This window comes from Xenopus laevis, chromosome 6S, assembly GCF_017654675.1.
Source record: "Xenopus laevis strain J_2021 chromosome 6S, Xenopus_laevis_v10.1, whole genome shotgun sequence".
Lineage (NCBI taxonomy): Eukaryota > Metazoa > Chordata > Amphibia > Anura > Pipidae > Xenopus > Xenopus laevis.
Window position 1 is genome coordinate 110,580,718 of NC_054382.1, and position 15,495 is coordinate 110,596,212.

The following is a 15,495-nucleotide window of genomic DNA, read 5'->3' on the forward strand; positions in this document are numbered from 1 at the left end:
TTCGATCGTTCGATTCGAATGAAAATCGTTCGATCGAACGATTAAAATCCTTCGATCGTTCGAATCGAACGATTTTAGCGGGTGTTCGAAGTTCGCGAACTGTTCGCGAACGTTCGCATTTTTTGCCGGTGTTCGCGAACGGCGTTCGCGAACACCAAATCGGCAGTTCGCTACATCCCTATTGAAAAGTGGTGTATCTTATTGCACCTCATGATGTTACAATCAAGGCGTCTCTAAATTTGCTTAAATAGGGCATTTCCACCTTTTTCAACTAAAACAACCCATATTTTTATTAACTATGAGAGCTCTTTATCTTATTTAAGGCATTTCCATGTATGTTGTTTTAATGAAGTTATTATGCATGCATAAAGCCAATTATATTAGTCACAGGATGTTTACAATTTTTGTAATCAAGGGAAGATTGGCTACAGGTACATAGGTCAGATATCAAAACTGTGCTTTTTAAAATAGCTCAGACCTTCAGTTAAATTGAAGCTTGTCAATTAATCGGAATCTAATTGTAGGAACGATTGCTTAACATGTGTGCAACTAGTTAAATCTGTTTTGGTTTCAGGAAACAGGTTTCCCTTTAATATAGTCAACATATGGCATAGATATGTCAAAACGACTCAGTACAGAAAGGGTACAAACGTTTACTAATAAATAGCTTTATAATTAATAATGGAATGTCAGATTTACACCAGCTTTGTCTGATATTGAATATAAATTAGTTACCTTTTATATATGTTTGGTTAATTAAAGTTCTGTTACTAAAATACAGTAAAGATGTTGTATATACTAATGCAGGGCTTTGGGCACCTCAAAGGTTTTTTTTTTATGACATATTCACTTTCCTAAAATCCAGCCCAATGGGAAAATGGCCCAACAAAATATTGGACAGCACTATAATTATGCAAACTGATATATCATTTGACTAATAAAAATTATAAAATAACCACACTGTCTGTTTTAACGTGATATTTTTGAAAATTAAATTCACATTAGCAAGAATTTTGGAATAATTATGATTTAAAAAAGTGAGTTATGGTGTACTTTGTGTATAATATTGACTGTCAAAGTTGTAATCCTAATTTTATACAAATTTTTCTTCTTATCTTTTGGGAGATCTTGTGGTGAAAGCATGATAGCATTAACTGATGCAGGATAATCCAGTCTATTTTATCAAGGGAAATAAAACCAGTGATAATTTTTTCATGGGTGATAAAATCGAGCCCCATAAAACTTGCCTGTCCTACTTTCTGAAGGTTAGAAAAACAGTAAAAAAGTTCCAACAAATCATACACAATTTAGTAAAATATTCAACTGAGATGAACTTTTATCCAAAGTATGAGCATTTTTTTTAATTATACTGAAAAAAATATTTGTGTATTTTCTAAATGCAAGGCAATGAAAACCTGTTAGAAATGTGAATAGATGTAACATCCTTTTCTCTGTCCTAAGAAGGAAAATGATTAGGTAGCTCAGAAATAGTTTTTATTTAGAGGCAGCAGCAGACATTATATGGTAGGGGGAGCAGCAGGAATTCAGAAAAAGTGAATATTTGAAAATATATATTTTTAATTTATAAACAGTGATGAGTTTTGACATATTTTTTTTAAATAAAATGATGAAAAAGTTTTAATAAATACCCCCCTATAATATCTAGCTAAACACATGAATAACATTGCAAAACTAAGAGTCTTGCATCCCCCCTCTGATGGTATTCATGATATGACTGAAGGGCATTTTGCTTCTGTATAGTTTCTCCATGAAGTAGACCATGAGGTAATGGGGTTACACCTTCAGTTCTGCCTAAGGCACAAAGATTGGACATTCCAAAACAGCCAGCTCCTCATAGAAGTCACCATAGGTTTCTGTGACCTATATAATAGCACTGATCTTTTACATGGTCCCAAATCTCCTTCCTTGGTTATTTTTTTGTCTTTATAAATTACATGCAGTGGGTACATAGGGTTGCTACCTGGTCGCCATTGCACTGGTCTAGCCGGTGAAACCCATACTTGGGTCGGTATTACAAATGAAACATCAAAATATTTACAGGTAGATTTGTAATTTCATTTTGGCCCCTTCTGAAAAACCCAGTTAGGCTTAGATCCACCCATGTTGGCTCCATTGCAGGCATCTCACCTCTTCTCTGACTTGATGCAACCAAAACCCACACCTAAGATCCGCCCCTACAATCTACCCTCATTGCTTCATAGACCATCTGTCATATTAACGTCATTCTACTTAATTATCCAGGCCGGTATTATATTTTAGGTGTCTTTTTTTTCTTTTTTAGGTGGCAATCCTATCTACTATACTATACGGTATCCATTATACTATACAGTATCCACTGTACTGTAAAGATATCATTCCCGTGTTGATGCTTTTAAGTTTTAGGGGCCTATTTATTAAGCTTCAAGTTTTTCTGGTCAAGTTTTAAAGGGCCAAAAATCAGAATTTTTAGAGGTAAAAAAAAATCGAATTTTTCAAGATTTATTATGCTCTGAAACTGTTAAAAATCCGAATCCCAAAATACTCCCCCTAAACCCTGTAGAAATCAAGTCAATGGCAGATGATCCTTTTCACATTTTGGAACATATTTTTTCTGTTCAGGATTCTCTATAGTTTTGGGCTGTTTGCGTTGGTTTTCATTTAATAATCTGATAAATTCAATTTTTTTGGGAGACAACTCGATACATTTGAGTTTTCACAGCCGAAATTCAAAAAAGTCCCACGATTCTAAGGGCATTTTGGTTCGGGAGTTTGGTTTAATTTTTTTTTAATAAAGTAAGAAAAAGTTGAGTTTTTGTAAATAACCCCCTTAATGTTCACAAAAATGTACATATAATGTATTAACTTTTAGGGGCACATTTACTAAGGGTCGAATTTCGAAGTGGTAAAACTTCGAAATTCGATAGTCGAAGTTTTTTTTTTAAATTAAATTTAGCAGTTTTCAGTCTAATAGAAATTTAATCGATCAATTGAATAATTTAATCAATCGATCGGACAATTTTCAAAAAAAAAGCCTTCGACTTCTAAAAACTTAGCCAAATACTGGCTATAGGTTCTAGGAGGTCCCCATAGGCTAACATTGCAATTTGGCAGGTCTAAGGTGGCGACGTGTCGAAGTCAACGTTTTTTAAAGAGACAGTAATTAAATTTTTGAATGGTCGAATAATCAAAGTTTTTTTCAATTCAAATCAAATTTTGGCCTATTCGATGGTCGAAGTACCCAAAAATTACTTCGAAATTTGAACTTTTTGAATTTGAAAAATTCACCTCTAATTCACTTCGACCCTTAGTAAATGGGCCCCTTAGAGTATTTCCCTATGTTATAAATAAAATATCACTACAATATGCTAAATGTTTAATATTGTAATAATAATAATAATAATCCATAGAAACAGAATTAAATTATTGTATCAAGTCAACAAGTGACCCATAATGTAATATTTTCAGAAATAGGATAAGTGGATAATTAATAGGAACTGAATGCAAGTCTGGGCAATCACACAAGAGCCCTGACCTGTAGCAGTAACCAAGCTTGTCATAGCTTGTCTATGAAACATTGGCTCGTGTTTTATAATTTTGTAAAAGCCCTTCCTAATAGCCATTTCATTTATCTGTTGTAATACTTCTATCCTTTAATCCTGAAAAATTAATATTCCACAAAATATGACATAAGAGGGAATATAATATTACTTTGAGAGGCATAAAAACAAGGTAGAACAGCGATGCTGGCCACGTAGATATGTCTGAAATTTCAGCCTTTTTTTGAGAAGAGAGAAAAAATGTTTTTGTGTATGTGTGGGGGTCACATGATGCCCTCAATAATTTGATCTCTAAACTGGTATATTAGCTACAAAGTGTTGAGCTACAGAGAGTTTCAGCAATTTATTTCTAGCAGAAGATTTGTGCAGAGGAGTATGATTGTACATTTTCTGTGTGGCCTTAAAAACATAAGCAAGAACATGAAAGAATTCTTTAGAGTTAGATTATCCATGAGAAAAAAAATCTCCATGTTCCCTTGCAAGAAATATGAAATAGATGCAGCATAGCCCACATGCAAAAAAATATCCATTATTCTTTTTTGACCTATAATAGAATTCTTTCTGAACAGTTCATATTCCTTTGTATCTGCTGGTACTGGTATGGTCTAAACAGAAAATACATAAATGTTCTTCTCAATGTGTAAAGCATCTGCTAAAATATTAAATATCTTTTATCCTTTGGTTTTTTGGTGTTGGTTTACAGTTACATTCATAGCACTGCTATAATTACATTTACCTTCTCTTTAAAAACAATTTTGAGTAAGGAGACTCTCCTCATTTGAATGCAAAGTAGAAAGTATCCTGGGAAAAGAAGAATATATCAATAAAAAATATATAAACAGAGGGCACACCATTCAGTTAAATATTTAGCAAAAATATGCTTATAGAGGTGCAATAAACCAAGGTTACCCCTACGTTGAGTAACCGTATAATCACAGAACCATACAATAGGTTCACAGAAATTCAGTTTACATAGCAATGATATACATACCACCCAGAGGTTTGTGTGAGGCAAAAAAGAAGCAACAAGGAGCAGATAAACTTGCCACAAATGAGAATGACCCCAACGGAGCCGAAGTAACGCTACGAAAAGTCGCCAGCACTTGACGTCCGTGACAAAACTTCATTTTAGTGAATTAGCGTATTCGTAGCGCAAAGTGGTGCGAGGGGGTGAGAAAATTCTCCCGTTAGTGAATCTGCCCCCATGTATTCGCCAGTTTACTACTTAACCTCATTATAAATTATACAGGTACTTACTTGCCCCATGCATATGCAATTCTTTGGACATGCAACACACAGTTCAATTAGTTGCACCGACAGGGCTGAAAAACGGTGCAAATTACCTTGATCACCTTTAATACAATCTCATATCCTTCTAAAATTGAAAACATTTGTCTAGGGGGCAGATTCACTAAGCTCGAGTGAAGGATTCGAATGAAAAAAATTCGAATTTCGAAGTATTTTTTGGGTACTTCGACCATCGAATTGGTTAAATTCGTTCGAATTCGAACGAAATCGAACGAATCGAACGAAAAATCGTTCGACTATTCGACCATTCGACCATTCGATAGTCGAAGTACTTTCCCTTTAAAAAAAACTTCGACCCCCTACTTCGGCAGATAAAACCTACCGAAGTCAATGTTAGCCTATGGGGAAGGTCCCCATAGGCTTGCTAACCTTTTTTTGATCGAAGGATTTTCCTTCGATCGTTGGATTAAAATCCTTCGAATCGTTCGATCGATCGAACGAACGTTTAGCGCTAAATCCTTCGACTTCGATATTCGAGGTCGAAGGATTTCAATTCGAGGGTTGAATTTCGAAGTATTTTTAACTTCGAAATTCGACCCTTAATGAATCTGCCCCTAAGTCTTACATAACAATGCTGACTTTCAGACCAGGTCCAACTGGAAAATATGTTAGGAAGCACCATTTTAAAGGAGACATATAGGATTGGTAAACAGCCGCCTAATATTGTAAAAAAATAATGAATAATATATGGCACTGCTTATACTTTGGGATAAAAATGTATATAATCTTTCAAAATGGCCCCTTTATTGGAGCTCCCTATAGATCTGCTATGGTACCTGTCCGAGTTTCAAATGGTGATAGCTAATCACAGGCCTACATTCACACAAGCAAAGATAGGTTTTAGTTTCCTATCAGGTCAGCCTAGTTACCGATTGGTTCTTATCCTACAGTGCAGTGTAATGATTGCCGCCAGCTCCACTACACAGCCAGATAATTTAGTGGGCAGGAAGTGGAACAGATGGACAGGGCTAGTAGGGTTTGTTTTTGTAAACATTTTTTAATAAATCAACCCGGAATTTTAAGCACATTCCCTGTATATGTAAAAGCGTGCAATGCACTGCAACGCACATTCTTGTTTTTACACAATGGGGCACATTTATCAAGGGTTGAATTTCGAGGGTTTATAAACCCTCGAATTCGACCCTTGAAGTTAAATTTAACGCAAATGCTTTGACGGATTCGAACGATTTTAAGCGATCAATTGAAGGATTTTTATTCGATCAAAAAATTGTTAGAAAAGTGCTGGGGAAGGTCCCCATAGGCTAACATTACACCTCGGTAGGTTAAAAGTGACGAAGTATGTAGTCTAAGTATTTTTTAAAGAGACAGTACTTCGACTATCGAATAGTCGAATAGTCAAACGATTTCTACTTCAAATCGTTCGAATCATTCGATTTGATCGAATGTGATCGAATTTGACCCATTCGATGGTCAAAGTTCCCAAAAACATACTTCAAAATTCGAATTTTTTATCATTCGAATCCTTCACTCAAGCTTAGTAAATGTGCCCCAATATGTCACCCTAAAAAGATCAATAACATCTCTCTTAAAAATATGCCTGCAGTTTTAGCTTTTGTCATGTGTTGCTGTACAATAGAGGTAGCCACATAAGTCTTCAAGGATGCCCAGTCCTTCTTTCACTAGTGAGCTAAATAGAAGTGTGTGTTGACAACTGATTATACATATTAGTATATTAGATATATGTGTGTATCAAAAATAAATATTACTTATTAACCCAGATTCCTATAGAATGTAAAGAGCATCACGTTCTGCTATACCTTAATTACTCCACATATTCTGATATGCTTGCTTTATTTTACACAGGTTTAACTGGTAATTTTCTTTTCCATTTTCTTTGATTTTCATGATCTGTCTTTTATCGGTTTTATTATATATATAGCTGAAATTACTGGTTCTACAAAATTACAATAATTTGTTTTACAGGCCCGTATTTGAAAAAGGAACAATTTAAACAGTCATTAGAAATACATTTGGATGAGCGATTGAGGGGGCGAGTTAACTTGCATTAGGAAAGGTAAGCTGATTACAAGCTCATGATGTTTTATGAGATATGATGTGCAATATAACGGTATCAAAGAACATTCCAAGCAGTGGCTTAAATGCAAAATACATATTTTAAGTGTGTTTAGTGAGAAAAGTGAAAAAGAGTCGTATTTGTTTGTTTTTGGTTACTGTGTTTTATTAATTTTAAATAATTATTGTATAAATCAGTGCTATATAATCTATTCAAAATTGAGAAACTGGTGGTAGCCTGGACAGATACAGTATCCTGTACTGATGTTGAAGATGACTTGGCAGTAGGTTGGATTGAGTCTGAAGATACATATTACTGTATGACATATGATAATCTTCCATGATAATAACCATATGTTCTTTAAAGTGCACAGTTCAGAGTAGATCCCAAGAATATATGTTGACATAATTGAAGCATACAAAAACCTTAGCTCTTATATGCAATGTAAGGTGGTGGGTTTCTTTGGCAATTTTGTTGTTGGTGTATTTTAAAGCCAATGGCACAATGTGGGGAGCAGACTCTCAAAATCACCTTATTTGACTTTCAACTTATTAGCCATTGCCCTTAAAAGACGTAGTTCATCTAAATGTAATGTGATGGAGACAGTTGGTATTCAAGGCATTGGGGCAGATTTACTAAAGGGCGAAGTGGCTAACGCTTGCGACATTTCACCAGAAATCCCGTCCCCAGGGACATTGCCAATTCACTAACAGGTGTAGGCGACAATTCGCTAGTGAACGGGACCGTCGCTAGCGTTCGTTTTCACTCTATCGCCAGATGACTTTATGCTCTTGCAAACGATTGTTACTCTGCAAATTCAGTAAAGTGCGAATTTTACTGAACGTTACCACTTTCGCCAGAGTTGACTTCACCACCTCAGACCAGGGGAACTGCTAAAATGAAGCAACATCTTCCTCAATCTTATGTCGCTTACATCATATCCTGTCTGCCAGAAATGCATTAAAGTTGTAAAAACGCTGGCGACATTTACTTTTTTAAGCAGGATTGCCTGCAAAAGTCCTAACTATTACACTTTTTTGGTTTAACATTTTTCCCCAGACACTTGAGGGGCATGGAACATTCATTTTAGGGTGGGCTCATGTGTAGGGCATTATATGATCTCTTTTTTCTTCATTCAGGTTCCTTGGACATTTGTAATAAAAAGTGGCCACTTCAAGCATTTGCACCAACATCTCTAATAAAGACGTCCATACAACTTAAATGTACTCGCCCTATTCAAATTGACCTAAGAGTAAGATCACTAGTGACTTTTCGATAGGCATAAACGAACGCTAGCGAATCTTTGCTATGAAATGCTCGCACTGAAGAAGTATCGCTAGCAAAAAGTCGCCAGCGTTCGGCACCCAGGACGCAACTTCGCATTTTAGCGAATTGGTGGCAACAACATTTGTGCCTGGTGAAGTGGTGCAAAGTGTGCGAAGCAGTCGCTGGCACAATTCGCCCTTTAGTAAATCTGCCCCATTGTCTCTCATCATACACAGTGAACTTTGTTTGTGGCTGAGGTGAAGGCAATGATCTAATCAAGTGAGAAATCTTGAATGCCAGAGCAGAAGCCCCTGGTTAGAATACTGTATATGGAAATAAATGTTTTTAGTTACACACTCATCTTTACAAGAGGAAACATTAATGTATTTACATATTTATTATCATTTTACAAATTGTAGTCAATGATAAATTGCTTTGTATTGTAGCAGGTGGTACTTTTATCACATCATTTACTAGAAGGGCCCTTATAATATTTTCACATAGATACATGACAGCAAATTTGAAGGTCACTGGTGCCATCTGGGCTGGGCAGCTGCATGGAAGAAGGAAGCCATGTTTGACAAAGAGTTTCCCAGGAGACGCAACACACTAGCCGAGTCTTCTGAAACTTTTCTTTTAAAACCAACACCTTATGACTTTTTAAGGAAAGAAATCTTTTTTTTTAATTATTTTTTACAGGAATATGTTAGCATAGACATTAAAATTAGAAAACTCTAACAAATTTCTACAAACTGCATAGAACAATGTAATAAAAATATGTAGCGCTATAGTAAACTGACTTTGCTGTAGTCAGTTTTAGCTACTTTCTGAGTCGGATAATACCACAAATGAGGCCCTCTCTCTCAGGGGTAAGCCCTCGCAATGGGGTGGAGGAAGGGTGTAGAGCAACTGTAAGCAGGTGCAATAGCACAATAATGGGTGCCAGTAGTCCTTTAATGCTTAACCAATAGCAAATATCCACAATGGAGTATAGATCAATCAGATAGTACAAAGGTAACATATACTCACAGTACCAGTATAGGCTGAATCCCTGCAGGCCAGGGAATACACAGCAGAGAGAGTTGCAGCTTGTGAGGGGGTATTGACAGTTTTCAGGATCTCTTTGAGTGGCAGTCTAGGGGAATTCCTATCATCACTAGTCTCAACACTTTGTCCCTACTCTGGGTCAGTAATACCCTGGGATCTTAATCCCTCTAGTATCCTCGTCGCCGGAGCCTTGAGCTGCTCAACTATATATCCTCTCTATCATTCCTAGTGTGATCTATAAAAGAGTATGCTATCACTTTACTAGGGCCAATGCTCCTAGGATCACAATACCCATTCCCTTTCAGCCTGCTTGGTTGGGCTAAAGTAATGGACCCAGACCTCATGGTTCCCAAGGCCTTTATACTACTGCACAGTGCCATCTGGTGTACACTGTGAGTACTACAGGGGTTACATAAGCACAAGGTCCCCATAAGGACCCACTTAGGCGTCCATATTACTAGGGATGTGCCTGTCAATAATGTGTAAGGGTGTCTAAATTTTCACATCCCTACAATTATATAACATTATTGATTGCTGCGTTCAGTAACAATAGAATTTAAACGTGTTAAATGAATTGCTGTATAACTATCTGTGCAAGGATCATGAAAAAATAGGTCAAGAGGGAAGAAGAAGAATGGGAGTGGGGGGGAGAACAGGCTCTTAGATCTGAAGCAGTGGAAAAAAATCATCAGTTTTGTGTGAATTTCTTGGCTGAAATGATGTTGAATGTTCTTTAAACACTTTAAGGAAATAAAAGTTTTTGTTTTTTTTCCAAAAAGCAATCTTATGAGTTTTTGAAATATCCAGAAGGAACATTTGAGACATTTCGCACATTTATAAAGAGGGACCATTGTCACAGTTCCTACTGAAGTTTGGGAGTTAGTCTGTTAACATTTGAATGGAATCAATTCATAAACCATTAGTCTAGTCCATCCATGTGAGTATTGCTATGCTTAAGGTTAATTTCACAAAAGGTACAAAGATTACTATAGATTTAGTAACCCAAAGAAACCAGTCATTGGTCACCTGCTTGAAAAGCAAGGACGTTATTGGTGCAAATTGATTACTTGATTTCATATTGGTTGTTTTAACCACCACCATTTTTATGCATAGGCAAACAGCTATTATAGAATACAATGGCACCCCTCTGAAGTCACCAGAGAAATCTCAAGGCCAAGAGGCCCTCTTAAAAATAATGATGTTTCATGAGTAGGTTTGTTACATAAGCGTCTGTCTTGCGACTTGCATTCTTCCTCTTAGAGCAAGCCCCAGCTTTCTCTTGAGGAACTTTGTGGGTTAAAGTAGCAATTCCCAGCTTTTTAATGAAGCTGAACTTATAAAAGATGTAATGCTGCATTATGTAATTAGTTGATATACATGCTGTGCACGTTACCTATGCAGACAAGACCTTTCCATTGGTTTATCAAACATCATCCAAATATTACTCATAAGGAATCTCTATACAGTACAGTAACCTAGAAAAAAGTTTTTGTACAGTTATCCAGCCGGTTTTATAACCTATGTTGAAAGCATGTTACATTTTCCTTTGCATTAAAGAAAATCTCACAAAATTTTCCAGTTTAGCTGTTGTGGGAATATTGGAAAGTGTATTTCTGCACCAGCCAACTGTACCTAACCTGTTTAAAGGACAATTCAACCGTTTTCAAAAAAAAAAAAAAAAACCCTAAACACCAAAAATGAAAGTGTTTTAAAAGAATAACAATATAATATATGTTTTTGAAAAGAATAACAATATAATATATGTTTCCCTGTACTGGTAAAACTGGTATATTTGCTTCAGAAACTCTACTATAGTTTATATAAATAAGCTACTGTGTAGCCATGGGGGCAGCCATTCAAAGCTGAAAAAGCAGAAATGCACAGGATACACATCAGGTAAAAGATCAGCGCTGTAGTATACAATGGGATTCTTCAGAACTACTGTAATCTACTGTATACCCTGTGTTTGAATGGCTGCCCCCATGGCTACACAGCAGCTTGTTTATATAAACTATAGTAGAGTTTCTGAAGCAAACAAATCCATTTTTTTATAGGGGTTTAAAACATTCTGAACGCATAAACATTTTGATATTTTAGAATCCATCCATCAAAATAGACACCGTGATTGGATTTACAATGAAATGACTTCACAAATGGAAACTTCTATTGTGCAAAGCAAAAGAAAATGTGCATTACAGGGTAATCAAAAAACAAAATCCCCTCCATGTGGAATAATAGAATCGGTGTCTGGCAGGAAGGGAAAGTGTATTTGTTTTACCATGGAAAGCAAGCTCAAGTGTTCCTATTATTTGTTTAGCCACAATTTCTCTGCAGCCGCTCTTCCACCTGTATCCATTCAACCCGCAGTATTTCATTCTATCAAAAACAATTTCCATGAAATATATATTCCCACTTAATTCTTTTCATATGATCATTCTCTTTGATATCAGTATCCGTTTCACGGCCTCGTCTTATCAATAGTGGCTCGGCCTCTTTTTATTATGTTTGGTGCAGTTTATTTTTCAATACTAAATGTGTATAATCAGCATAATATAACTAAATAAACAGCAACTGCCAAATGGCTCTCTTCTGTTAAATGTCATTAGCTTGTTTCCTTCTCTTTCATAGATTTGTTTTCACAGAAGTGACGGAAATTGTGTTCCAAAAAGGAAAGCTCACCATTTTCCCTTGTGCTTTTTCTGAAGGCACACATGATTACTCTTTCCTAATTCCTGTCCTTATGTTCTTCAAAACAAACTCTACTTATCAAAACAAATTCTACTTATCCATCCCTCTATCACATAAAATATTTTTCAGCGGAGAATAAGTGAATTCATGGCAGGAATATATATGTAGACTATGAGAAACTTTACAAAAAGAAAGTTGGTACCAGACCTATTTACATTAAATTTGAATTTCTATACCCTGGATTTATGTTTGATAAGTGTTGAATACTGGAGAATCTTTAAAGGGATACTGTCATGGGAAAAAAAATGTTTTCAAAATGAATCAATTAATAGTGCTGCTCCAGCAGAATTCTGCACTGAAATCCATTTCTCAAAAGAGCAAACAGATTTTTTTATATTGAATTTTGAAATCTGACATGGGGCTAGACATTTTGTCAATTTCCCAGCTGCCCCAAGTCATGTGACTTGTGCTCTGATAAACTTCAACCACTCTTTACTGCTTTACTGCAAGTTGGAGTGATATCACCCCCCTCCCTTTTCCCCCCCAGCAGCCAAACAAAAGGGAAGGTAACCAGATAGCAGCTCCCTAACACAAGATAACAGCTGTCTGGTAGATCTAAGAACAACACTCAATAGTAAAATGGTTTTCAGTGCAGAATTCTTTTGGAGTAGCACTATTAACTGATGCGTTTTGAAAAAAACATGTTTTCTCATGACAGTATCCCTTTAAAGACTACTTTAAAATATAGCGTTAATTAATAAATTGACACTTATGTCTTTGCTATGTGAGGTGTTCTTTTTTTTTAATCTAATTTGTTATACAGGTATAGGATCCCTTATCTGGAAACCCGATATCCAGAAAGCTCCCATACACTCCATTCTATCCAAAATTCGAATCCGAATTTTTTAAAATGATTTTCTTTTTCTCTGTAATAATAAAACAGTAGCTTGTACTTGATTCAAACTAAGATATAATTAATCCTTATTAGATCAAAATCTGACCAAGACTGCTGAGAGTGAGATACTGAAGTGTAACTTAATTATTTCATAATTGTTACAGAATTGTTAATTGAGTATATTTAGAAAGTGTCTTATTTCAGTGAGATGAAGCTTATATTACCTTTTCATTTTTGCGATAGATTCCTTTAATAATAAATCCCAAGTCAAGTTAATAAGCATGTACTTAAAATCTATATATATACAGGTATGGGACCTGTTATCCAGAATGCTCAGGACTTGGGGTTTTCCGGATAAGGGATCTTTCCGTAATTTGGATTTCCATACCTTAAGTCTAATAGAAAATAATTTAAACATGAATTAACCCCAATAGGGTTGTTTTGCATCCAATAAGGATCAATTATATCTTAGTTTGGATCAAGTACAAGCTTGTGTTTTATTACTACAGAGAAAACAGAAATCATTTTAAAAAATGTCAATTATTTGATTATAATGTAGTCTATGGAAGACAACCTTTCTGTAATTTGGAGCTGCAACATATTAAGTGGGAAATCCTTTTCATAGCTTTAAACACAGAACAAAAATGGGAAGTCTTTAAAATGCTGCTTAATAAATATACATGTCAGTATATTTCCCTTTTAAAGGAAGGTAAGTCTTTGCAAAGCAAAACCTTTTTTGTTCAATAGAAGTGTTGGTGTTGAGGTGAGAAAAGACGTACTTTTGAGCCTTTCAATTTAGCTGGGACAGCCAAATCATTTATAAGGTACAAGGAGGCCAATAAATTATAAAATAAAAAATTATATTGCGGCAAGCAGTAAAAATAAACCAAAATTATTTTTAAATATGTTAATAGTAAAAAATTGAAACAGGAAGGGGTGGGACCTTTAATATGAGAGGGGGGTCAGCTAGTTGATGAAAACAAAAAAAAAGCTGAGATTCTGAACTCATATTTTCCATCTGTCTACACAAATGAGGAACCAGTTAATGAAGGTTTCCTTCTTAATAGTCCCAATTCTAGTAATACAACTAATGATGCATGGTTCCCACATGAGAAAATTCAAAAGCATTTAGAACATTTTAAGAAAAACAAACCCCAGAGGCCAGATGGTATTCATCCCAGGGTTCTTAGCGAGCTTAGCTCTGTAATTGTAAAAACTTTTTACTTAATTTTTCTGAATTCATTGAGGTCTGGCATGGTGCAGAGAGACTGGAGAATTGCTAATGGGGTGACACTATTCAAAATGGAATCCCGTTCTCAGCCTCAAAACTATAGGTTAGTTAGTCTGACTTCAGTGTTAGGAAAAGGATATTGCAGCAAGCAGTAAAAAAATGCAAAATTATTTTTTAAATATGTTAATAGTAAAAAAATGAAGCAGGAAGGGGTGGGACCCTCACTATCAGAGGGGGGTCAGCTGGTTGATGAAAACAAAATAAAAGCGCAGATTCTGAACTCATATTTTTCATCTGTCTACACAAAAGAGGAACCAGTAAGTGAAGGTTTCCTTCTTAATAGGAGGAAATTCAAAAGAGACTAGAACATGTTAAGATTAACAAAGGTCCGGGACCAGATGGTATTCATCCCAGGGTACTTAGCAAGCTTAGCTCTGTGATTGCCAAACCTCTTTACTTAATTTTTCAGGATTCATTGAGATCTGGCATAGTGCTGAGAGACTGGAGAATTGCTGATGTGGTGCCTCTTTTCAAAAAAGGATCCTGTTCTCAGCCTCAAAACTGTAGGCCAGTTAGTCTGACGTCAGTGGTAGGAAAGCTTTTTGAAGGGTTAATAAAGGATAAGATACTGGACTTCATAGCAAATCATAATACTATGAGTTTGTGCCAGCATGGTTTTATGCATAATAGATCTTGCCAGACTAATTTAATTTCTTTTTATGAGAAGGTAAGTAAAGACCTAGATTCTGTGATGTGGCAGTGGATGTGATTTACTTAAACTTTGGTAAAGCATTTGATACAGTGCCACACAAAAGGTTACTGGTTAAGGAATGTTGGCCTGGGACATAGTATTTGTACCTGGATAGAGAACTGGCTAAAAGATAGACTACAAAGAGTGGTGGTAAATGGAAGATTTTCTAATTGGACCAGTGGTTTTTAGTGGAGTACCGCAGTGCTCTGTACTAGGTCCCTTGCTTTATAACTTGTTTATTAATGACCAGGAGGTGGGAATTGAAAGTACTGTTTCTATTTTTGCAGATTATACTAAATTGTGCAGAACTATAGGTTCCATGCAGGATGCTGCCACTTTGCAGAAGTTGGAAAACTGGGCAGCAAACTGGAAAATGAGGTTCAATGTTGATAAATACAAAAAAAACTATGGCAAAAATAATATAATTGCAAGTTATACACTAAATGGCAGTGTGTTGGGAGTTTCCTTAAATGAGAAGGATCTAGGGGTTTTTGTAGATAATAAATTGTCTAATTCTGGGCAGTGTCATTCTGTGGCTACTAAAGCAAATAAAGTTCTCTCTTCCATAAAAAATGGCATTAACTCAAGGGATGAAAACATAATTATGCCTCTTTATAGGTCCCTGGTGAGGCCTCATCTGGAGTATGCAGTGCAGTTTTGGACTGTCCTTAAGAGGGATATAAATGAGCTGGAGAGAGTGCAGAGACGTGCAACTAA

At 35.8% G+C, this 15,495-nt stretch overlaps 1 protein-coding gene across 5 annotated transcripts in view; it reads left to right on the forward strand.

Moving 5' to 3' along the window:
* Nucleotides 1-15,495, forward strand: part of ralyl.S (RALY RNA binding protein like S homeolog) — a 376,246-nt gene that overhangs the window by 109,508 nt on the left and 251,243 nt on the right. For 4 of the 5 annotated variants that reach the window (XM_041567934.1, XM_041567933.1, XM_041567932.1 and 1 more), the window contains one exon: nucleotides 6,810-6,900. The exons of the other annotated variant lie outside the window; for it this stretch is intronic. The gene's annotated coding sequence lies outside the window, so the exon portion shown is untranslated. The remainder of the gene's footprint in view (nucleotides 1-6,809; nucleotides 6,901-15,495) is intronic. 5 annotated transcript variants of the gene reach the window in all.